At 36.1% G+C, this 25,294-nt stretch overlaps 2 long non-coding RNA genes across 19 annotated transcripts in view; one reads left to right on the plus strand and one right to left on the minus strand.

Moving 5' to 3' along the window:
* The window catches only part of LOC106557669, a 228,826-nt gene that overhangs the window by 41,084 nt on the left and 162,448 nt on the right, over nucleotides 1–25,294 (plus strand). Inside the window, exon 4 of one of the 16 annotated variants that reach the window (XR_005377623.1) lies at nucleotides 23,028–23,106. The exons of the other annotated variants lie outside the window; for them this stretch is intronic. This is a non-coding gene — a long non-coding RNA (uncharacterized LOC106557669). The remainder of the gene's footprint in view (nucleotides 1–23,027; nucleotides 23,107–25,294) is intronic. 16 annotated transcript variants of the gene reach the window in all.
* The window catches only part of LOC111092122, a 208,116-nt gene that overhangs the window by 33,099 nt on the left and 149,723 nt on the right, over nucleotides 1–25,294 (minus strand). The window lies entirely within an intron of this gene.

A 25,294-nucleotide genomic window follows, 5' to 3' on the forward strand; every position in this document is an offset into this window, starting at 1 on the left:
ACATTCATGGTCATTAATGACATATCTTAGACTTTTTATTCATTAGGTATTACATGAGACTACTAAGAACAAATATAAAAAAATTGGCTCAAATGTTTTGGGTTTTTATTTTTTCTCACATAACAAGAACTATTGAGGTAGAAGAGTTTTAGGTAAAATCTCACTCTTTCCCCATGTATTCTGTTTTGGTTTTGATAAAACCCTCATAATCTCAAGATTTAACTAGAGATACATTTCTTTAGCTCTTGGCAATTGTTTCCTATTGAAACTAGTAATTTTCTCTGCTCTCTAGATGTTGGAAGATGTTGTTCTTGATGCCTGTTAACTCTATTTCATGAATTCTATTTTTAAAACTTCATATTTCATTCTTTAAGAATCTCCCTCCTGACTAACTCCACTGTCATTTCTGCAACTCAGTCCACACATTCTGCTGTAATAATATATATAACTTCTAAGAATGCCAATGGCTTGTTTTTTTGTCATTGTGCATCTCTTCTTAATAAATCCAACAGCCTTTTAAATAACACTGAACACCAACTCATGGAGAAGTTACCTGAAGTTGATCCTTTTTAAAAACCCTATCTCTGTTTTATTCCAGTGTTCAGTGATTCTTGGTTTTATTCCAGTGTTTAGTGACTCTCAGATATATGATTAAATATCCACTTGACAACCAAAAATGAAATAGGTAGCAGGATTGTTTTCTCTCAATCCAGTGAGTATCCCTATTTGCATAGTCAGGTTCTAATTTTAGGAGGGCTCATGATGGACAGACAGGGTTTAACCAAGAATACAAGGTGCAGGAAGCTTCTTTGCTAGGTGTGAGTACTCCTGACCTCTTCCTGTGGCTATACATTAACTACTTTCTAACCCAACACCCATTCTGTCAGTCTTCTGTATCAGGTCCATTAAACTGAGAGGGGTATTAAGAGCTTTCTTCCTTCAGAAGAAACACTTCTGTAATTGATTCATACTCTGCTCAGCATTTCAGTCCCTAAATTCATGACAAAGGTATGCCTGAGGCTGATTATTATTCTTGTTTACAGGGGACTTTGTACTTTGTACTTGGGGGACAGTGCAGCCCCTAAACACCCTGAATTTAATTAAAAAAGAGACATCTCTTTCAAACTGAGTCTTTAATTCTCTTGATGATTACCCCAGGTTTCTCTGGCTCCTACTGAATTTTGGGGTTCCTCTAAGGCTGTGTTGGGAAGAGTTCTCCTCACTGCCTCAAAAACCTTTTGCTCCCTATAATTTGGGTTATGACCTTTTCCCATTGTGTTGTTTCCTTCATTCTCAAGCCATCCTCCATCTACTGGAAATTTCTAAAGAATTGCTAGTCTAATGAAGATATGCTTTTTCTTTCCCATGCCTATTGTTTACTTATTTCCCTTTTCATTTTTTTTTCTGTTATTTCAGTAGTATGGGGATGGAGTAAGGAAACACAATTTATCATCTTGTTCCAAACAAATTCCCTGTTATTGGAAATTCTTTCCTCTTGAATTCCTTTGATACTGAAGACTTTTGACACATCCCCTAATCCTCTTTCTTCAGGCACCTGCTATGTGGGTTTTACCAAGGTGCAGTTTATAGTTCTGTTCTACCCTCTTCAATAATATCATGCACTCTAGTGACTATTTGCTTGTGTGTGTGTTAGCTTACTACTTAAAGCTCTACAATGTATATATGTAGTTTAAATTATTTAATAATGATGTTTAACTTTTATCAGATACTTATTAGGTTCCAGGCATTTTGCTAATTATCTATGTTTAATTTTCTCTACTCTTCATGAACCATGAACTACCAAAATTCTTCTTTTCATAAATGGGGATATCAAAGCTGAGAGATTTTAAGTAAACAGCTCAGGGCATTTAGGCACATGGGTATCAGAGTCAGGATTACACCCAGGACTCAGATTCCAGAACCAGCACTTGTAAAAATTCTGTCATAATGCTGCTCCTGTGCACTTACAGTTAATTGCCCAAACAGTAGTTAAGACCTCATGTTCTCAAAAGTATTGAAAAATGAGAAGAAACACAAAAGACTCTTGGAGACTTCTGCATTGAACAGCCAAACGTTAAGTGGCAAAGCAAATTGAATGTGGGAAAAATTCCAGCAAGTCAGGGTGAAGAATAAATTGCAAATTGCAGTATGGAAATTTACCACAGTATCTAGTGGTGGGGATGGTTTTCTAATGATTTCATGAGGGAAAACCGGTACTTTGCCTTTTCTTTTGTTCATCCGAGTCAATTCCTGTTATCATGTCCTGATAAGCAAATGCCCTTTCTCTTTTAACATCAGAAATACACGTTGAGCTATATTTCCATCTTCATACTCTCCAGCCCTATAGGGCCTCTTACAAGTTCCTTGGCCAGTCAGAAGCTCTGACCCAACTTTTGTAGGCTGCCAACTTAGAAAGCCAATAATTCCCTGTCCTTCATCCTTTCTAAAATTAACCTAAAGTCAATTTTAATGTTCCTATGATATAACAAAGTCCCTATAGATTATTGTCTTAGTTGTCTCAGTCAAAACCAAATCAAACCAACATAATAAACTAAAAGCTCAAAACAACAGATGTGGTAGCATAACTATGTTTGAATCTTGTATCCTCACTTATGTTTCTCTGATTATGTTTTGCAGTAACTGTGTACCCCTGTTCTGTTTTCCTAATTATTAAAAATGAGAATTAATATACTTAAGATTCTGAAAAATTAGATTACATGATAACATGTGTAAGTCTTATACTAGAAACATAGTTTAATTCTAAATAGAGTGCTTTTCCTACAAGATAAATATGATAAGAAGTGTTTCATAAAGTATAACACACACACACTAGGATAGTGAAAAACAAATGAGCTCTGAGTACAAACAGATTCTGACCCAAATATATTGATAAAAGTAGTGTAGCCTGGATAAGTCTTCTGCTTTTAAAATTTAACTTTTTTACTGATAAATTCTTGTCATAAAAACCATGTCAAAATCTAGATGGAGAATAAAATTTGACAGACTGTACAGATTTTGATTTATATTTCATACCTGTTAAATCCTATACTTTCTCTTGTTAAAGCTTTTTGTATTATACCTACCCAACTGTCCAAAATCAAAAGCATACATTTGTATGTGTATGTATTTATATATACACACATGCTGCACACACACACACACACACACACACACCCTCCATGGAGAGTGCAAGGGAAGGAGACAGGGAGGGAGGGTGGGAGGGAGATGAAGAGAGAGAGAGAGAGAGAGACAGAAATAATATTCTCCCTATATTGTGCTATGTATTCTGGGGAAACCAATAGCAAGTTTTGGTAAAGACATGGAGAAATGACAACTTTCATATTGTCTTCTTGTGGGCATGTAAATGGCTATAACTGTTTCGAAAGCTTATGGTAATTCCCAAAAAACACAACAAATATGTTTGTAGCCTATGATGCAGCAATTTATCTTTGAATTATATGCTGCAGAAAAACTCTTAAACATGTACCCAAGAAGGCACACTTAAAGGTAAGCATTGTATCATTATTTCAAAGATCAATGAATCGCTAAAAACCCAAATGCCACCTGTAAATCAGTGGGTGAATAAATTATGGTCTGTTTATATAATGGAAGACCATGGAGCAATTGAATATTGAGTCAATAAATAAGTAACACAATAATACATAAGAATGCTAACATATATTTAAATAAAAAAGCACATAAAATACCACTGTTTACAGACCACATGAAGGTAGTAAAGTATAAGACCCTAGATGGGATTGATATTCAGCAGTTTCAGTATAAAAGTAAATTCCAGAAAGAAATGAGAGTAAGGTGGCATCAACTCTATCTGCCACATTGTATTTATTTAAGAGAAGAGATGATGTGAAAGTAAGTCTGTTCCAAATGTCAACATCATTTATTAAATATGAGTGGTAGGTATATGGTGTTGACAATACTGATCTCTGCATTTGTCTGTTTATTGGTATGGTCATAAAACACACAACGTATTAAAAAATAGCTATGAAAAACCTCCAATTGCCTTAAATTCTTTCTGGACAATAGGTATGTGGATGGGAGAGCATATGTTTGTATTTATTACACATGCAACATTATAGAAAGGATATGATATACATATGGACACATGGATATGCATACATATGCTATATATATATTATATGTGTGTATAATATATATAACACACTCTTCCTATATTCATACCGTATGTACAATGAATTGTGTCCTGCTCTTCCTTCTAACTACAAATTACTTTGAATTCTTACAAAAGGCAATGTTACATTAATTTAGAAAAATATTTTGTTTTACCCTTGACATTGCAAAGCCACTTAATTCTTTTAACAGATTTTATCGACAGATCCTTGCCATAACTTTTCTTATATATACTACACTTTTTTCTTCAGGCATTGGCCAAAGCAGATCTATGATTTTGTTCCACTCTGCTCTGCTTCATCATTTTCTGTAAAAACAGGCTGGACACACCTTAATAACATTGGCTATTAACATATTTTAACTTTAAATCTGTTAACTAAGATATAGGGTATTCAGAATGTGCTTGGTCATAAAAAGGCAGGAAATATGCCTTTACATTCCATGGAAATGTCTTATGAAATGTCTAGTAATACACCCAACTAATTGCAATTTCCTGTAACTTAGAGTGGCTTTTAATAAAGCTTATTCTTTTTATGTTTTACTATAGTCTGACTTCTGGATTGTGTGACTTGACATCAGAAATAACTTAGATGAGATTATTTCCTTGAATTTTTACTCCCAGGATATGTATAGTCACGTTCTTTTCCATAATGAAAAAAATTAATAAAATGCTCCAGCAACAAATGGACTACAATTCTACCAATTTGAAATAATTACAAGGAGAGTTGGCCTGAATCTGGAAACAAAGGAAATATTAAAAGAGGCACCATATGTTTACTTTTAACTAGGAGTAGTAAGGGAGCTCCTTACAATAAGGGGTCCTGCTGAGCCAATTATAATGAGCAGAGTATACTTTCTTAGAACTCTTAATTATTGATGGTACAGCTAAGGTGATTTTAAAAGTGATTAAGAACAGTGGCTTATTAAGCAAGTTAAATATTCCTTTCCACCCTCCCATCTCTTTTAAGATTTCCTTTAAAAAATACATTTCTCTCTCAAATGTTATCAATTCTGATGTATTATATCAGATGCCTAAAATCGCCTATGTTCATGAATCCACATAGAAGATTTGAGGTATTTTTCTGTAAATCTAAAATCATTAGGTTAGGTCAGACTTAGAAGGCAGGAAAAACTGATCCATTGGGGGTATATTTCTAAAAAATCTTATATTACTGTCAAGTGCATACACAATATAACAAAGAATATATGGGAGGTAACCTTTCTGAGTCCTTGAATATAGAAAAATCTAATTTTGCCCTGATTGACACTTTGGCGGTCTTAGAATGTAGATCAAATATATTCTCTCTCTCTCTCTCTTTTTTTTTTTTTTTTTTTTAAGACCAGAGAAAACTTTACTGAAGGCATTTCTTTCTGAGGTTCAGAGTTGCTAGTCAAGTAGGTTTCAGTCTCATCTTCGTTTCACTGTAAGAGGTCATTACTTTCTTTCTGGAAATTTTAATAGCTCTGCATATTCTTGATGTTCTGCAAATTCATGTATTATATAAGGTATTTGAAAAATATATATTTTATATTAATATTTTGCTTAGCAGTTTATGGCACCTTAAATCTTTTTTTTAAGATTTTATTTATTTATTCACGAGAGACACAGAGAAAAAGAGAGATAGAGACACAGGCAGAGGGAGAAGCAGGCTCCACACAGGGATCCTGATGTGGGACTTGATCCTAGGACTCCAGGATCACACCCTAGGGCCAAAGACAGATGCTCAACTGCTGAGCCACCCAGGTGCCCTGGCACCTTAAATCTTAATGCTTATGTCATTCAGTTATTCATCTCTGGATAGGCTAGTTTTCAGGAATAATTTACTTGATAGTTATTGTTTCATCTCTATGTTTTATTCTAATTTCTCTTTCAGAGATTTCTTTTATCACATGTTGTAACTGCTACATATGTCAAATTTTGTGTCTTTTGGTCATATTCTCTTTCTCTGTAACACACACACACACACATAGACTTGCTGAAATTTATTTTTCTTCTATAAAATTAGATTTTCTTTGAATGTTCTTTGTCCATGCATCATTTAATTTTTCCTTTCTTTTCCTTTTTTTAATAAAAATATTATCTTTCTTAGGTAGTCATATATTACACTTGCTTTCTTTTAATATTTTCAACAACCAAACATCCCACATATGCCAGTTTTTGTTTGTCTGTCTTGGATTCAAATAGTCTTTCTGATACTGGAATAACTGTACATCTGTTAAGCTATGGTTGTGATGAATTTATAACTGGTTCAGGTTTGTCTGCTTCAATTGGGTGTTGAAAGGGCTTAAATAAAAACTAGTGGTCTCTTATTTTTAAATTTTTTAAAATTTATTTTTAGTTATTTATTCATTTATTTTTAGAGATTTTATTTATTTATTCATGAGAGACACACAGAGAGAGGTAGAGACAAGCAGAGGGAAAGGCAAGCTCCCAATGCAGGACTTGATCCCAGGACCCCAGGATCATGACCTGAGCCAAAAGCAGATGCTCAGCCACTGAGCCACCCAGACATCCCTATTTATTTATTTTTTAAGTAAGCTTTACACCCAATGTGAGGCTTGAACTCATGATCATGAGATTAAGAGTTGCATGCCACACCCATTGAGACAGCCAGGTACCCCCTTCTTACTAACTGTAAAGACTATATTAGTATAATTTTTATTTTACTTTTTAAAAAGATTTATTAATTTATTAGAGAGAGAGAGAGAGAGAATGGAGGGGAGGGGCAGAGGGAGAGAATCCCAAGCAGACTCCCCACTGAGTGTGGAGCCCATGGTGGGGCTTGATCTCATGCCCCTGAGATCATGACCTTAACCAACTGAGCCACCCAGGTGCCTCTATTTTTAAATCTATGTTTCATTTCTATCTCTTGTTTCATATACTATCCTTATTTTCTTCTTTTCTTCTTTACTACCAATTTCAGATCACTTGTTATATATCATACATCTTTGAAGATATCTTGGTGTTGCACCTTGTGGAAAGATAGCAATTTCCTTTTGCTTTGGAGAAAATTATATCTCCTAAATTTCTGCATATGAAAATGAAGCCAATTAGTCATGGTACCCATTTTTGCAATGCCACATTAAATAGATTCATTTAGCCCACAATATGGAAGTGTCTGGGCAGTGTCTACATCACTGCTCTTTTGCCACAACAATGTTGCATAGCAATCTACCCCCTAAAATTAGTGGCTCAAAACACCCACCTTTTATTATTTCATAAATGCTTGGGTCAGCTGGGTGGTTCTCATGATCTGGGCTGGTTTTATCTAATCTTGTCTGGGCTCACTCATGCCTCTGCATTCATATAGTAGGCTGGCTGGATTACTAACACAGGATGTGGCAGATTGTAACTAGAAAAAGAGTCACATATATTCATTTATGTTTCTGTGTATTTTATTTAAAATCACAAAAATGAAGAGCTCATTCTTTTTTGTTGTTTGTTTTGTTTTTGAAGAGCTCATTCTTTAGAGAAATTATTGTTCTTTCCATATTTTAAGTATGAAAACCATATAGAAACAAGGTCTGGTATGGAATAATAGTGAAATGAAAAAGGAAAATCAGAAGGAAAATGTTAACATTGATAATGCAAAAGCATGAACAAAGCACAAACTTCCCATTATTTATCTTCTCTAAACTCCTTTCATCAAGGCAAAAAAGAAACAAATTTGACATGTTCCTTTGATATCCTTGCAGTTCCTCTGTTATTGCTTTTTTTTTTTTTTTTTTTCTTGGTTGATACCAGCTAAGAGACAACAGAAGGGAAAGAAGTTGTTAAAAAAAAAAAAAAAAAAAAAAAGCTGGGGGAGTTTCATCCCTCACACAAAACTAGGTTGACAAATGAAACCAATGCTATAGATGGCCCAACAGAAAAGTCATAAAGTAAAATAAAATTAAAAATAAAAAGCCCCCCCAAAATTAAAAAAAATAAAAAATAAAAAAAAATAAAAAGCCCCAAGTTCTATGCATTCATTGGTCAAAGAAAAGCAATGTAAAGCAATAACTTAGTATCTAAGTGGCATATGTATTTGTTTTCATTGCCAGCATTTTTACATGTGGTAGAAAGGAAGCCAATTTTTAATTAGGATGTTAGTTGTAAAGTTTGTTTGGGGCTTGTCTTCATTCTGCCCTGGCCTATTTATTTTATTAGTTGCATATTACTGTTCATGCAGAGATACATGAAAGGAAAAAGAAGGCAAAGATTTTCCAATCAGCCATTGTAGAAGCTGCCCAGCCATAAAACCAACAAAATGAACATTGCCTCCATGGCAGCCATCATCTTCCAAAGCCCCTCAAGGAGTGAGAAAGCCTTGCCTGATCATTAACTGAGTAAAAGGGACCATATTTTCTTTCATCTTCAAATGAAGTGGAGAAATGCTTATCTATGTACACCTGCAACTGAGTGAATTTTGATTTTTCTCATAATCCCTGCTAAAAGTAAAATCAGGACAAAAAATATAGAGAATGGTGATGTGTGCATTTGGAAATGAAGACATTTCTTTTTTCCCCCCCATGAGTTCTATATCCAAAAGTAGAAGGACAGAGAAGAGAAATATCCCTCTGGAAACTTAAACACAGGGAGAGATTTTTCAAGATCTTTTTAGAATTGCACCCAAATGGCTTTTTTCCATCTCTCCTTCTGAATGAGCTCTAGCCATGTACTTATACAAAATCTTTTCAGATATGAGTGCCAACATGTTTCACAAGAGATAATCTCTTTTAAAATACGTCGAAGGCAAAGATGAGAGGCAAAATGATTGGCATATTATTTGGAATGTCTAAAGAGTCTATTAAGTAAACATCATTTGAATTCTCATGAAGAGTTTAATTAATATCAGTATAACAATTTGGTTTTCATATGTATGTGGCTCACTGTGAGAACTTGATTTAGGATTCTTTGGATTTAAATTGGATTCTACAGAAGAGGCCAGTTTCTTATTTTTCTTAGATTTCATCCTCTCTACCCCTGCACACTTTCAGTGTTTGCTGTGGATTACCTAAGGCTTAGAAGCAAGGGTTTGTCTCTTTGAACACTCTGCCTAAAATTATCATCATTAGACATATGTTGCTTGTCTGTTAGATGAGTCTCAGCGCTAGGACATATAAAATGATAAGATTTAAGTGCCCAAAGAGTTCACATTGTGTAATTAATTCTTTGCCCAGAGCTTATTTACTACATAAATTATTTTTTCATGATGAAAGGAAAAAATATGATAGGTATACTCCTTTAAGGATGGAAGAGTGGCCAGAGACTTACTTGGGCAGAAGTTATCTACTTTGGGTATGAAATACAAACTTTCAGAGGAAAGAACAATTGAGTTGTTCTTACTAAAGAAGAGACTGTCAAACATAACCAACTTGAATCCTCAAACAAGGACTACAAAAATAAGTGTCTTGTAAGGCATTATTTAGCCCATAGTCTTTCATACAGGAAGATACTAATGTAATGTATTCATTCTCAATTATTTAGTAAATGAGTGCCTGTTATTCTAAGGGCATAGAGAAGAAAGAGGGCCTAGTTACACAGCTTATAGAATAACTAAAATTCATTCAGCTATCCACTCATCCATCTATCCTCTTTTTCAAAATAATTACTGGGGGATCCCTGGGTGGCTCAACGGTTTAGCGCTGCCTTCGGCCTGGGGTGTGATCCTGGAGTCCCGGGATCGAATCCCACATTGGGCTCCTTGCATGAAGCCTGCTTCTTCCTCTGCCTGTGTCTCTGCCTCTCTCTCTCTCTCTGTGTCTCTCATAAATAAATAAAATCTAAAAAAACAAAAACAAAAACAAAATAATTACTGAATATCTACTACAAAGAATGATGCTTTTTTCCCTGAAGAGAATAAATTCTCTAAAAGCTAAAAACAAAACAGGTGTATTAACAAATGGGTAAGAGAGAAGTTGGCTTATCAGGTGTAAGCTTCACACTAGAAAATAAAATAATACTTGTTTACAAAAACTCAGTGCATTCTAGTGTGATTACAATGCTGGAAATCTGAAGATTAGTAGCAAGCTAAATGTTTTATAATAAATAATGCAGGATCTCTGTTTTTAAGTATAATTGACTCACAGGTATACAACATGATGATTCAACAAGTTTATTCCTTATGTTCATGGCAAGTGTAGCTACCATCTGTCATTATACAACTCTATTACCATCATGCAGAATCTTAATATGATAGTTTAAGGAATTAGCATGTAGAACTAGTAGAGGATGAAAAATGTTTGAACACAGGCATGAGATAAACTGTTATTTGGGTTTTAGAGGTCTTTCTGCATCAGCTTATGGAATATGAATTGAAACTAAAAAAGTGAAAACCAAAGCAGAGTAATCATTATGGTGACATGAATGGATAAGGTAAAAGGGCCAGGGCTAGGAAAGTGGCAGTTGGAATTCAAAGGATGAGAAGAGAGAATGAATAGGAAAGATCTTTAGTATGTTAATTTAAGTGACTGAAAATATGGGTGATGAAAAGGCAAGAGTCAGAGATGTCTCTCAATGCCATTTGTGAGGATGGAAGGGTTTATAAGGGACAAATATTTAAAATCATGACATACAAGCTTATTATATTTTTATATAAGATACCAAGTAATCAGAAAGTCATGGCCCAAATTAAGGGATATGTTCATCACTATATTAATATCTTTAATAGAAAGATAAACTTTTCTTCAGAAGTTTATCATGGAGATGATTTTTTTTTCTATGTGTGTTTGTGTATGCATGTACTTCCTTTAACTCATTGGTCTTCTTTAGCCAGGTGTTTATTTAAATTTTTTTACTCATTTATTAACTGGGTTGTTTTCTTACTGTTGATTTTTAAGAGTTCTTTGTATATTTTGGATACAAGTCCTTATCAGATATGTTTGGCAAATGTTTACTACCAATTTGTGGTTTGGCTTTTCATTCTTAGTATCTTTTACAAAGCAGAGGTTTAAAATTTGAATTTTAACTTTTCAAATTTTACCAATTTTGAACTTATATTTTAACAAATTTAAGCAATTCTTTTTTTTCATGGATCATAGTTTTGGTGTATCTAAAATCTCACTGCCAAACTTAATGTCATCCCCAATTTTTTTCCTATATAATCTTCTAGAAGCTTTTGTAATTTTGCGTTCTATATTGAGACTTGTAATCTTTTTTGAGTCAATGTTTGTGAAAGGTATAAAGTCAGTGTCTAGATTTATTTATTTATTTATTTATTTATTTATTTATTTATTTATTTTTGCAAGTGGACATCCTGTCATTCTGGCAACAGTGTTTAAAAAGACTGTCCTCTCTCCATTGAATTGTCTTTGCTTCTTTGTCAAAGATAATTTGACCATTTTTCTGTGGTTGTATCAGGACTGCATTCAGTTCCATTGATTTATCTGTCTATTCTTTTACCAATATCATGTTGTCTTTATTAATGTAACTTTATAATATGTCTTGAATTCAGGAGATTTCCATCCTACAAATTTGTTCTTCAGGGTTGTGTGGGCCATTCTGGATTTTGGTGTCTGTTTTTGTTTTGTTTTGTTTTTTAACTTTTCATATAAATTTTATTTAATTTATTTTTTATTTATTAATATTTTTGAGAGAGAGAGAGAGCATGCACCCTAGCTGGGGGTGGGGGTGTGGTGGGAGGAGGAACAGAAGAAGGAGAGAGAGAGAGAACCTTAAGCAGGCTCCATGCTCAGCGTGGAGCCTGATGCAGGGCTTAATCTCACAACCCTGAGATCATGAGCCAAAATCAAGAGTAGGACACTCAACTGAGCCACCCAGGTGCCTCTACTTTTCATATAAATTTTATAATCAATTTGTCAATATCTGCAATGTAATATATATGTATGTATAGTACATATTTTGTTAGATTTATTTAGAGTACCCACCTATTTTTTTGGTGCTAATGAAAGTGGTATTGTGTTTTTAATGTCAAATTCCACTCGTTAATTTCCGGTGCATAGAAAAGCAATTGGCTTTTGTAATTCACCTTATATCTAGCAACTGTGCTTTAACTGCTTATTGGCTCCCAGAAATTTTTTGTCAATTCTTTGAGATTTTTGCATAGATTGTCATGCTGTCTGTAAAGAAAGTTTTACCCCTTTCTTCAAAATCTGTAAACTTTTATTTCCTTTTCTAGTCTTAATGCGTTAACTAGAATATCTACTATAATATCAATTAGGAGTGGTAAGAGGGATACATTTGTCTTGTTCCTGATCTTAGTGAGGAGGCATTCAGTTTCTCATCATTGTGTATGATGTTCACTGTAAGTTTTTTTCTAGATAATTTTATCAACTTGAGAAAGCTGTCTTCTGCATTAGTCAGAAATTTTCAGAGAAACATAACCAATGGATCTGTATATAGAAAAGGAAAGATTTATTGTAAAGGTTTGCTTCACATGATTTTGGAGGCTGGCAAGTCTAAAATCTGACAGGATGGTCCAGCAGTCTGGAGACTCATTGTTGCAGTTTGATCCTGAAGGATGTCTGCTACAGAATTCCCTCTTGCTTGGGGAAAGCGAGACTTTTGTTCATTGAAGGCCTTCAAGTGATTGGATGAGGCTCATCTACATATTGGAGAGTGATCTCAAAGCCCACTGATTTTAATGTTAATCTCACACAAAACTACCCTCACAGAAACTTTCAGAATAATGTTGACCACATATCTGGGCACCAAGGCCCAGCTAAATTGACACATAAAATTAATTATCACAAGTCTACCCTTGTCAACCTGGCACTTAAATGCATATCCTTAAACCACACTTAAGCTCCAAATAAAGACAATAACAAGGTCATATTTCTACCTAATATGATACACCTGCCATGCACATAACAGAAAATACATTAACCCTTTCCTCAAAAGATGAAGCAATGTCTTTGCTGATATTTACTTTTCTCCTTGACATTCTCTAACTAAATATTATAAATTGAATACTATGACTTAAGTTAATAATACTTGAATACTATGGTATAAGTCAAGCATTTATGTTACAAAATATGTGGATAAGAAAGGGAAAAAAACAAAAATATTATATACACACACAAACATATTCATAAGAGATAAAAATAGGAAATATTCATGAAAATCTCCTTTGTTTCTATAACCACTAACACAGTTGTAGATGGTATTTATAACTGTATTCTTTTCCTACTCATTTCATATTCTCTTTGTTCTTGGCAAGCATCTCAGCCAACCCTAGCTCTTTACTTGATAAGGCAACCAAAATCTTCATTCCTGAAGGATCTGGTTCATTAGTAGTCCTGCCTGGATTGAAGCATTGTAGTTTTCCATTGACCTGAATGACAGAGTATAGTAATGTAAGAGACAACATAAAAGATCTCCTGTATTCCACATACACTCTTTCTTAGGTCCACTGTTGAGTAGTAGTCCAATTTCCTTTTGGTACTCAAGATCAGTCATGACAGTTAGCACAGCAATTCCCTTCTGTTTTTATTGATTAAAGACAAGAGGAACCCAAAGTGGATAGACAACAGTCTTAAGTTCACAGGAATTACTGTTGTGTATCTAGGAAGACTATTTCTCCTTTTAGAACAATGATCTTTAGGCCACCAGAATATAGAGTTGAAGGAATGGAAGCAAAATTATGTTGGCGGGTTGCTTGGTATAATAGTAAGTGGTGCTTCTACTTGTCCACCTCTTGATTCCTGAACACATGAATTCTGGCCTATAGAGAAGAATACTGAATGCTGATTCTCTCTCTCTCTCTCTCTCACACACACACACACACACACATACACTCACAGATGAGTACCAGTAAAGTGAAATCTGAAAAAAAAGTCAATAGATTTTATCAATATTAATTTCCTGGTTGCAATACTATACTAAAGTATAGCAAAATGTTAGTATAGCCCATGTTGGGCTCTCTGCTCAGTGGAGAGTCTGCTTCTTTTTCTTCCTCTGCCACCTATTTGGCACTGGAATAGTCTTCAAAAGGTCATTCCATCATTCTTTCAAGCCAGCTATTTAAAGACAGTAGAGGTCAAGGTGAGACCAGTGAATTTCATAAGCACAGGCCCACTGCCACTTTTTTCTTTTTTTGCAGTGAAATCAGTTCCTTCATCAGAAACAATGCTATATGGAATACCATAGTGGTAGACAAAACATTCCATAAATCCGTGGGTGGTGGTTTTGGCAGAACCACTGCAGTCAGGGAATCCACATCCAGAATAAGTGTCTATTTCAGTAAGAACAAAGCACTTCTCCTTTGACAGAAGTGGCCTAAGGTAATCAACCAGCCACCGGGGAACTGGCTGATCAACAGAAAGAGTGGTGGCATATTAGAGACTCAGTGTTGGTCTCTGCAACTGACAGATTGGGCACTCACCAGCACCTATAGCCAGATCAGCCTTAATGAGTGGAAGTCCATGTTACTGAGCGCACATATAATCTCCATCTCTGTCTTTGGCTATATTGCTCATGAGTCTGTAGGGCAATGACAAGAGTGGCTGGAGAAAGAGGCTAACTGATACCCACAAAATAAGCCATCCTACTCACTTGATTATTAAAATCTTCCTCTGCTAAAGGTCACCTTTTAGTGGGCATTGTCATGGGACACAAACATCTTCACATTTTTTGCCCACTTAGAGGATTCTATCTAAATAACTGTTCCTCAGACTTTCTTGTCACCAATTTCCTAATCATGTTCATTACAAATCCCTGACTATCATGCCAAACCATTGGTCGCTGTCTATGAATCAATATATAATCATATATTTTGCCATTTCTCTGGCTAAGCAAGTTTAAAAACCCATTGTACTTCTTGAAGTTCTGCCCAGTGGGAGGATTTCCCTTCACTATTGTCCTTCAGAGAGGTATCAGAAAGATGTTGTGGTGCCATAGCTTTCTGGTGGTGCTGGTCTATCATGCAGAACCATCTGTAAACCATGCTAGACTTTTCTCTTCCTCTGAAAACTTACCCAGAGGTGCAGACTGGAGACAGAAGGCCACTTCTTCATGCAGCTTACTTAGCTTTAGGCATACTGGGGTCAGATCTTGTATATAGCACTTCCATTTGATGATAGAATGCTGCTGTACACTCACAACTTTATGACTTAGTTATCAGATAACACCAAGTTAATGATGGGTAGTACAGTTTTCAGGGTAACTTGGTGGCCTGTGGTTCAGTGTGTAGGACCTACTAAGACCAAAATCTGTTTCTCAAAAGGAGAGTGGTTATCTTTAGAGAATGGCATGGCTTTCCTCCAAATATTAAGGTCTTATGCTCTGATTCGCCTATAGGGACCTGTTAAAGTCTCCAAACATCTCTCAGGCAGTTATGCTTCAAGTATCATTGGATCTGCTGGATCATATGGCCCAAGTGGCAGAACTTGGAGTTGTGACTTCTCTTGTTCTGCATATGCCTCAAATTTGTCGTTTTTTGGGTCAGTCAGTAAATGTACCTTAGTATCAGATCCAAATGAATAATATGTTTCTTCTAAAATTCAAAGAGGCCCAACAAGTCATGTGCCTTTGTTGTTGTTGTTGTTGTTATAGGAGGGCAGATGCAACAATTTATCTTTTACCTTAGAAGGAATTTCTTGTCATGCCCCACACCAATGGACCCCTAAAAAATAAAACTGAAGTAGAAGGCTTTTGATCTTTTTTATTTTTTAATTTATTTATGATAGTCACACACAGAGAGAGAGAGAGAGAGAGAGAGGCAGAGACACAGGCAGAGGGAGAAGCAGGCTCCATGCACCAGGAGCCCGACTTGGGATTCGATCCCGGGTCTCCAGGATCATGCCCTGGGCCAAAGGCAGGCGCCAAACCACTGCACCACCCAGGGATCCCAGAAGGCTTTTGAATTTTAGTTGAATTTTTCTTCTTTAGCCTATTGATGTGATGGGATTTTTGAATGTTGATATACTTTGCATACTTGGGACAAATTCAACTTGATCATAGCATACAATTATTTTTATATGTTGTTGAATTCAATTTGCCAATATTTTGTTGAGAATTTTTGCATTTATAGACATAAAAGATATTGGTTTGTAATTTTCTTATTTGTAGTCTATGAATGGTTTTGGTGTTTGGGTAATGCTAACCTCATAGATGAGTTAGGAAGTATTCCCTCTGTTCCTATTTTTCTGGAAGAAATTGTAGGAAATTGGTGTACTTTCTTCTTTAAATGTTTAGTAGAATTTACCAATGAACTCAACTGGCCTTGGTGCCTTTTGTTATAAAAGCTATTCTTCTTCTTCTTCTTCTTCTTCTTCTTATTATTATTATTTAAAGATTCTATTTATTTATTTATTTGAGAGAGAGAGAATCTGAAACAGACTCCTCATTGAGCATAGAGCCTGACATGGGGCTTGACCCCACAACCATGAGATCATGACCTGAGCTGAAACCAAGAGTTGGAGGCTTACCTGACTGAGCCAAAAAGATTATTACTAATTCAATATATTTAATAAATATGAAGCTATTCAGAGTATCTATTTTTTCTTGTGTGAGTTTTGGTAGATTGTGTCTTACTAGGAATTAATCAAAATGGTGGGCATACAGGTTTTCATAATATTCCTTTGTAATCCTTTTATCTGACAAAAACTTGTATCTGGAATATAAAAGTAATTCTCAAAACTAAGAAGTAGGGGTATTTGGGTGGCTCAGTTGATTAAGCATCTGTCTTCAACACAGGTTATGACCTTGGGATCCTGGAATCAAGCCCCATGTTGGGCTCTCTGCTCAGTGGAGAGTCTGCTTCTTTTTCTTCCTCTGTGCACACACACTCACTCTCTTTCTTCTCTCTCTCAAGTAAATAAAATCTTAAAAAAAAAAAAACTTAAGAAGTAAAAACAAAACCAGAAAATCCATTTAGAAAATGGGCAAAAGACATGAAAACCAGACATTTCACCAAAAAAGAATACACAGAATACAAATAAGCACACAAGAAGATGTTGCACATCATTAGCCATTAGGGAAATTCAGTTTAATACCACAGTGTGATATTACTATACACTTATCAAAATGGATAAAATGAGGAAAAGTAGTAAAACCAAATGCTGGCAAGGATGCAGAGAAACTAGATCACATATACATAACTGGTGAGAACGGAAAATGATACAGCTATCTTTGAAAAGATGTATCATTTTCTAACCAAACTAGCCATACATTTACTATACTACCCAGCAATTGCACTCTTGGGCTTTTATTTCAGGAATAAAAACTTATATTCATATAACAACCTGTACATAAATGTGTTCATACCGGTTTTATTCTAAATAGTCACAAACTGGAAGCTCAAATGCTCTTCAACATGTGAATGGTTAAACAAAATGTGGTACATTCATACCATAGAATACTATTAAAAATTAAAAAAGAATCAAACTCTTAATACATGTGACAACTTGATTGGATCACCAGGGAATTACAATGACTAGAAAAAGTCAATCTCAAATTGTTACATATTGTATGATCCCAGTTACATAGCATTCTTGAAATAACAAAATTCCAGAGATGGAGAATATAGTAATGGTTGCCAAGGGTTAGTGAGAAGGAAGGGTCAGGAGATGGCTATGGATTTAAGAGTGCAGCATGAGGGACCCTTAAGCTGGAACTCTGGTGGTTATGCCAAATGTTGACATGTGATAAAACTGCATAGATATTCTCTCTCTCTCTTTCTTTCCTTCTCTCTCTCTCTCTCTCTCTCACACACACACACACACACACACACACACACACATACACTCACAGATGAGTACCAGTAAAGTGAAATCTGAAAAAAAAGTCAATAGATTTTATCAATATTAATTTCCTGGTTGCAATACCATACTAAAGTATAGCAAAATGTTAGCCTTGGGGAAAATTAGGTAAAGGTTACATACATTCCCTGTAGTATTTCTTTTTTCTTTTTAAAGATTTATTTATTTGTTTGTTTGTTTGTTTGTTTGTTTATTTATTTATTTATTTATTTATCTGAGAAAGAGAGCTGGTGGGCTGGTGGGGGGAGGGGCAGAGGGAGACGGAGAGAGAGAATCCTTAAGCAGACACCCCACTGTGTCTGGGTGTAGAGCTTGGTATGAGCTTTGATCTCACCATCTTGAGATCATGACCCGAGCTGAAATCAAGAGTTAGCTGCTTGGCTCACTGAGCCACGCAGGAGCCCCGATCTCTATAGCATTTCTTAAACTGCATGTGAATCTACAATTATCTCATATATTCACATAATATATAATACAATGCAGCCTTAAAAAGAGAGAGCAAAATTCTGATACATGCTACAACAAGGGTGAACTTTGAACGTATTAGGCAGAATAAAATAAAACAGACACAAAGGGACAAATATATGATTCCACTATATGAAGTAACTAGAAGAGTGAAATTAATAGACACAAAAAGTAGAGTAGTGGTTCCTGGGGGCTGGGAAGAAGAGGTAATGAGGAGTTATTACTTAATGGACACAGAGCTTTAGTTTGGGATGGCAAAAAAAGTTCTGGAGATGGATGGTAGTTATTGTGACACAACTATGTGAATGTACTTAATACCACTAAGTAGTAAACTTTAAAAAAATTATTTTAAAATGGAAAATTTTATGTTTTGTACATTTTATAACAATAAAAAGCTAAAATTATCTCAAAATAAAGTTTAATAAGGCAGGAGAAGGGAAGGACCAGAGACAATGTTTAAAGCATTGAAATTTTACTCATATATAATAATTTCATTAGAGGAAGAATAGCATCTGTGAAGTCTATGTCCTAGACTTAAGGCAAGGGAATTGCCTTAAGACTGACAAAGGAAATTGCCACAGAATTTCACAGGGAAAGATAAACTGGTGAGTTTAACTCATACTTGAACTGTCAGTTCAGGACTGGTTGGTTGTGGTGGAGCTTGGGGCTGGATGGCTGCGGAGTCCCAATCCACTGTGTTTTAGGAAGTCCACTTACATTAGCCCAAATTTCTTATGGGGGTCCAGACCTTGGACAGTTTGCTCCCAGTATGTTTTTACACTGATCATAATTAACTCTTTTTAAGTAGTTTCTCTTGTTACTTTCTCCTATAGGCTTAGAAGCTCTCACAGGGTTACTTAGGGTCCTACATGGCTCAGTGAAAATGTCCTTTATCACAATCTTCAGTCATCAAAGTTTAGGAGAAATTCCCCTTAAGCAGCTTCCCATAGTTAGGGTTTAGCATAGAATCACCAGGGGAACTACACAAAGTACTAATAACTGGCTCTCATCCCTAAAATTTCTGGTTTAAATGGTTTGGGAAATGGTCTAGACCTTGGGATTTTTAAAAGCTCCCTAAGGGATTTCATTTTTCTCTGTGCATCACTTGAGAATTACTGGTTGATAAAGAAGATGGTGGGAGCAGAGCAAGGGAAGCAGAAGATGGTTGCACTAGAAAACAAATAACTCTTGTGTGATATTTCAGCAAAAAAAAAAAAAAAGGACATTTTCCCTACTTGGCAAAAAACTCCACGCCCCTCATCAATCCATTTCCTTTTTTTTTTTTTTTTTTTTAGGATTTTATTTATTTACTTGAGAGAGAAAGAGAGATGAGAGGAGGGGCAGAGGGAGAAACAGACTCCATGTTGACCAGGGAGCCCTACATGGGGCTTGATCCCAGGACTTCGGGATCATGACCTGAGCCAAAGGCAGATACTTATCTAAGCCATCCAAGGCACCCCTCACCAATCCATTCCAAAGGCTTAAAAACCCCATGGAACAGTTAAGTTTCCTTGTAACGAACTTAATAGTTTTGTATTAGAGCTAAAGCTTCTTCCCTCTTAGCACCAGAGATAATGGAGAATAGCTGGCCACCATCCTTCTCTTTCCCATTAGCCAGTAGACAAATACAACAACACAGTTCTCCGTGTGTATTATACTGAATAAAAATATACAGAGAAAGCTGATGAATTCTCTTTCCTAATCAACAAATTTATCAGTTTGTTTAAACTCCTAGAAGTGTGATCCCTTCATAGGAGCAGTATAAGTTAATTGCATTTTCATGTTAAAACAGCATCAATAGGGACACCTGGGCAGCTCAGTGGTTGAGCGTCTGCCTTGGCTCAGGGCACAGTCAGGTGTTCTGAGATCAAGTCCCTCATGGGGTTCCCTGCAGGGAGGCTGCTTCTCCCTCTATCTCTCTCCCTTCTCTCTGTCTCTCATGAATAAATAAAATCTTAAAAAAAAAAAAACAAAAACACTAGCATCGGTAGTAGGGCAAAACAAAAGAGACTGCCTTTTTTTTTTTTTAACTTTTTTATTTATTTATGATAGTCACAGAGAGAGAGAGAGAGAGAGAGAGAGAGGGGCAGAGACATAGGCAGAGGGAGAAGCAGGCTCCATGCACCGGGAGCCCGATGTGGGATTCGATACCCGGTCTCCAGGATCGCGCCCTGGGCCAAAGGCAGGCACCAAACCGCTGCGCCACCCAGGGATCCCCATTTTTTTTTTTTAACTTTTTTATTTATTTATGATAGTCACGGAGAGAGGTGTTTTTTTTTTGTTTGTTTTTTTTTTTTTTTTTTTTTTGAGAGAGAGAGAAGAGAGCCTGTGCAAGCAGGGGTGGGAGGGAGAGAATATTAAACATGCTCTACAATCAGTCCAGAGGCTGACTTGGGGCTCAGTCCCATGACCCTGAGATCATGACCTGAGCCAAAATCAAGAGTCTGATCCTTAACTGACTGGGCCACCCTAGCGCTGTGGAGGGTGCTTTTTTAAATATCCTGTGGTGTGGATGTAGCAGGAGAGAATTCTTACTAAAACAACTAAATGGGGGGTGTTTTTAACACATTGTCTTGGAACTATGCAAACTTCTCAACAGCCACGCTATGCCCATGATTTGTTGCTCAGTTCCCACTGGATTCAGGGTGAGTTACATTACACCATCTTCCTCATCCAAGTACTTGTATTGTCTTTCTCAGGTACATTAACAAACACCAGATTCTCACATTGCTCCAAATAACATCTGCCTACAAAATGAGGTTTGGCTTGATTTTAAGTTTAGGCAGAAAACCAATGATAGCTGTTCCTTCATCTTTTCATGTAACACAAAGCTACTGAGCCTCTATTACATGTTGGGTATGATGAGAGATCTTGTTATTAAAACAGCAAACAAGACTGGCAGGGTGTTAAGCAGGCAGAGAGAATCCACAGATATGGAGCTTGAGATCCACAGCCAGTCTTCTTGGTTCTGTATCCAGATTCTACATAAACTGTAACTTCTGTGGGACTCAGAATATCATAATTGTATAATAAAATTAGTGGAATAATGGGTTCTTCATAAGGAGATTAATTAGGAAGAGAGAAATGGAATAATAAATAATGATAGACATGAAGAGGTTAGTACTATACTTGTCATGTTATCTTATTATCTGTATTATTGCTTTAGTGTCTCTATTTATTATGGCCAAAATAAATACAATTAGCCATTAACAGAAACTAATATCATTGGTAGTGAACCGAAAGTCCTTTGATTTTTCAGTGAAGATGTGGATTTTAAAATTTTTATTTTTAAGGGGATAAAAGGTGGCTTCTCATAGTGTAGCATGTTGCCATCAAAATGATCATCAAAAAACAGTATTTATAAGACCTGGAGGTTTTTGTATTTGGACTTCTGCACAAGTGGCCATATATTTAATAGCTCAGATTTAACTTATCTGACAGAGAATGGAAAGGTTCAACTAGACTTGGCTTACTCCTAGACACAGAGGTACTTTTGTAGACTTCACTCTTTTTTATGTTCACAATCAGCATCCACAACCCCAGCTATGCATGTGGCAAATGGCTACTTACATCTTCAGTCAGAGAAAATGAATGCAGTCTCTCAGCCCTTAAAAGCTATACTGAGAGCTCAGTGTTTGTGTCTGTGTTGAGATATGTGAGGACAAGATGAGCAGTTCACCTTCTGTCATCTATTCACTGAGAGGCATGAAGGCCGAGTGTGAAAATGTTGGCCATGAAGTAGAGGAATGGTTGTAGAGGAGACAAATAGCCCTGAAGAAACCCGATACCAGTCTCAGCTCTACTACTAACTAGCTGTGTGAAATGGGGCAGGCGATTTAGTGTATTTGAGGCTCATCTATAAAAAGAAGAGATTACACTTCTTTCTAGATCTCAGTCTGTGTTTCCTTTAGACTTGGAATTTATAGTTTGTGGAAGACTGGACCATGGTTTAACTAAGGAGGAAATTTTATTCTAGGTATAAAAACAAGACCTGAAACAAGACCTGAAACCAAGGATTAACACATTATAAATACATTGCAGAAGATTCAAGGCTTCTAATCATCATCACTCAAGATTTTTCAGTAATGGTGTTTTAAGAAAGACCAAGGCAGATGCAAGATTTCATAAGTTTCAAATATATAAATATATACCCTGTGTTATATCTTGTAATCTCTATAGACTAAATACAGCTGTAAGCAAATATAGAATGTTCATTAGTTATAAGAAGCTCTGAAATAGACGATTAGTTTTTTAAATATTTTATTTATATATTTTAGAGAGAAAGAGATGCTTGTGCACATGTGCATGAGCAGGGAAAGGAGCAAAGGGGGAGTGAGAGGGAAAGGGAGAGAATCTCAAGCAGACTCTGCACTGAGCAGGGAGCCTGATGCAGGGTGCCATCCCACGATCCTGAGGTCGTGACCTGAGCTGAAACCAAGAGTTGGGCATGTAACCAACTGAGCCACCCAGGGGTCCTGAAATAGATAATCAGCTTTTAGTTGGCCAATGATCCTTGTTGTATACCCATAATTATTAATCTATTTTTAAGAAAAGGATTCTTTAAAAAGGGATATCTCTCAATGCAGATTCCCAATATATCCTATGGTTTCCATTAAGCAATTTCATTGAGTAGTTTATAATTGTTTCATTTTGTTAGAGCCCAACTTCTATAGCCATAAAAATCTCTCTGACAAGTGTGCTTTCTACTACAGTCATTCTATGTAAACAGAATGGACCTCCATGCAAAATTTGGTTCACATGCTGAGACTAATACTACCACAATAGCAAGAGGTATGAAAATGTTTACTGCTTATGTAATGATTATTTTGGGGAGATACAGAATGGGCCTCTCAAGCAGTCCAAACATGGCTTGAAAAAGCAAGGAAAGGCTGGTGGAGTTTTTATGGTGCTAGTGGGTGGGGTCAAGGTGAGGTTTCTAATGTGTAGCTAGGGTTTGTGTACACTAAATCTCCCACTGGTGCCAAAAGAAGGGATATCCAGATTTTTTTAGCTTCCCCAAACATGGGAGATAAGGGGAAAAGAGTGGTGTGAGGCTTAAAATTTATCAGCAGTCAAATATTTAAAAAGTCACTCTTTTTTTTTTCATTTTCCATATAATTAATTTCTACTGAATTTTTAAAAAGATAGAACGTTCATCAGGTTCACTTAAATTGTCAAATGAGGGCAGCCCAGGTGGCTCAGCAGTTTAGCACTCCTTCGGCCCAGGACTTGATCTTGGAGACCCGGGATCGAGTCCCACGTCAGGCTCCCTACTTGGAGCCTGCTTCTCCCTCTGCCTGTCTCTGCCTGTCTCTCTCTCTCATTCTCTCCGTATCTCTCATGAATGAATAAGTAAAATCTTTAAAAAAAAAGAATCTAAAAAATTATCAAATGATGTGTTCAAATATTTTAAAAATATGATTGGGCTTTTGTTTTATTGCTAAAATTTTGCATTCTTCAATCGTGTCAATTGTGAGTGATTTTTTTTTTTTTTAATTTTACAAAGATGCTACTTCCTCAGACTAGTTTTGCCCTGCTTCTTCCCCAAGCTGTTTAGGCTGATGACATATTAAGGCAAAATCATTGAGGATGCACAAAGCTGCATCAATATTCATGTATCTCATGTAGAATGAAGCCTAAGTTATGGAAAGGAACAAAAATAATTGGCATTTCACATGCCTCTTTCCCTCTTGAACCTCTAGGAACCTTCTTTCTCTGTAGTCCTTATGACAGGATAAAATTAATTCTCTTTTTCCTTTTGGCTCTTTTATGATGTGATACAAATTGCTAAAGCATCTTTAACCACCTATAGAGTGTTTCTTTTTACTAATTGGAAGCATTGTTTCAAATAAAATACATCTTCGAAAGAAACTCCTTGGGGATCCCTGGGTGGCTCTGCAGTTTAGCGCCTGCCTTCAGCCCAGGGCGTGATACTTGGAGTCCCCGGGATAGAGGCCTGCATCGGGCTCTATGCGTGGAGCCTGCTTCTCCTTCTGTCTGTGTCTCTGCCTCTCTCTCTCTCTCTCTGTGTCTCTCGTGAATAAAATAAATAAATAAAAATTTTAAAAAAAGAAACTCCTTGCTGTTTCTATTATTTCAGTGTTACTTTATGCACAAATTCTTTGTTACCCTATTGGGTGAAAGTCAATTCAGCCAAAGAGTTGGAAAGCATGTTTTCTATGAGCCTAAAAGCATGAATGTTTTCATGGTGCAATTGTTTCTAGAATAAGAGTTCAAAGCTTTTTAGAGGCAAGCAATCCTAATTCTTTCAACTCTTACAATTGATGTCAATAAGGAATTACAGAAAGATGTCCAATAAGATATTTGATGACAATTGATAACAAAAGAAAGGAAATAAAAATAAAAGGGGTTCACTTGAATTACAGAGAGACTTAGAGTGCCTGGGTGGCTCAGTCAGTTAAGAATCCAACTCTTGGGATGCCTGGGTGGCTCAGCAGTTGGGTGTCTGCCTTTGGCTCAGGGTGTGATCCTGGGATCTAGGATTGAGTCCTGCATCAGGCTCCTTGCAAGGAGCCTGCTTCTCCCTCTGCCTGTATCTCTGCCTCTCTCTCTCTCTCTCTCTCTCTCTGTCTCTCAATTTTTTTAAATTTATTTGTTTATTCATGAGAGACACACACAGAGAGAGGCAAGACACACAGAGCTTATGTCTCTCTCTCTCTGTGTGTGTGTCTCTAATAAATAAATAAATAAATAAAATTTTTAAAGAGTATTTCTTGGTTCACCTCTCTCTTTTCCCCTTTGCTCATTTATTCCTTAAATTCCACATATAAGTGAAATCATATGGTATTTGCCTTTCTCTGACTTATTTCTCTTAGCATTATACTCTCTAACTCCATCCACGTTGTTGCAAATGACAAGATTTCATTCTTTTTGATGGCTTAGCAATATTCCATAGTGTATATATCTCACATCTTTCTTTATCCATTCATTAGTTGATGGATATCAGGGCTGTTTCCAT

Source organism: Canis lupus, chromosome 24 (genome assembly GCF_011100685.1).
Source record: "Canis lupus familiaris isolate Mischka breed German Shepherd chromosome 24, alternate assembly UU_Cfam_GSD_1.0, whole genome shotgun sequence".
In the NCBI taxonomy this organism is placed as follows: domain Eukaryota; kingdom Metazoa; phylum Chordata; class Mammalia; order Carnivora; family Canidae; genus Canis; species Canis lupus.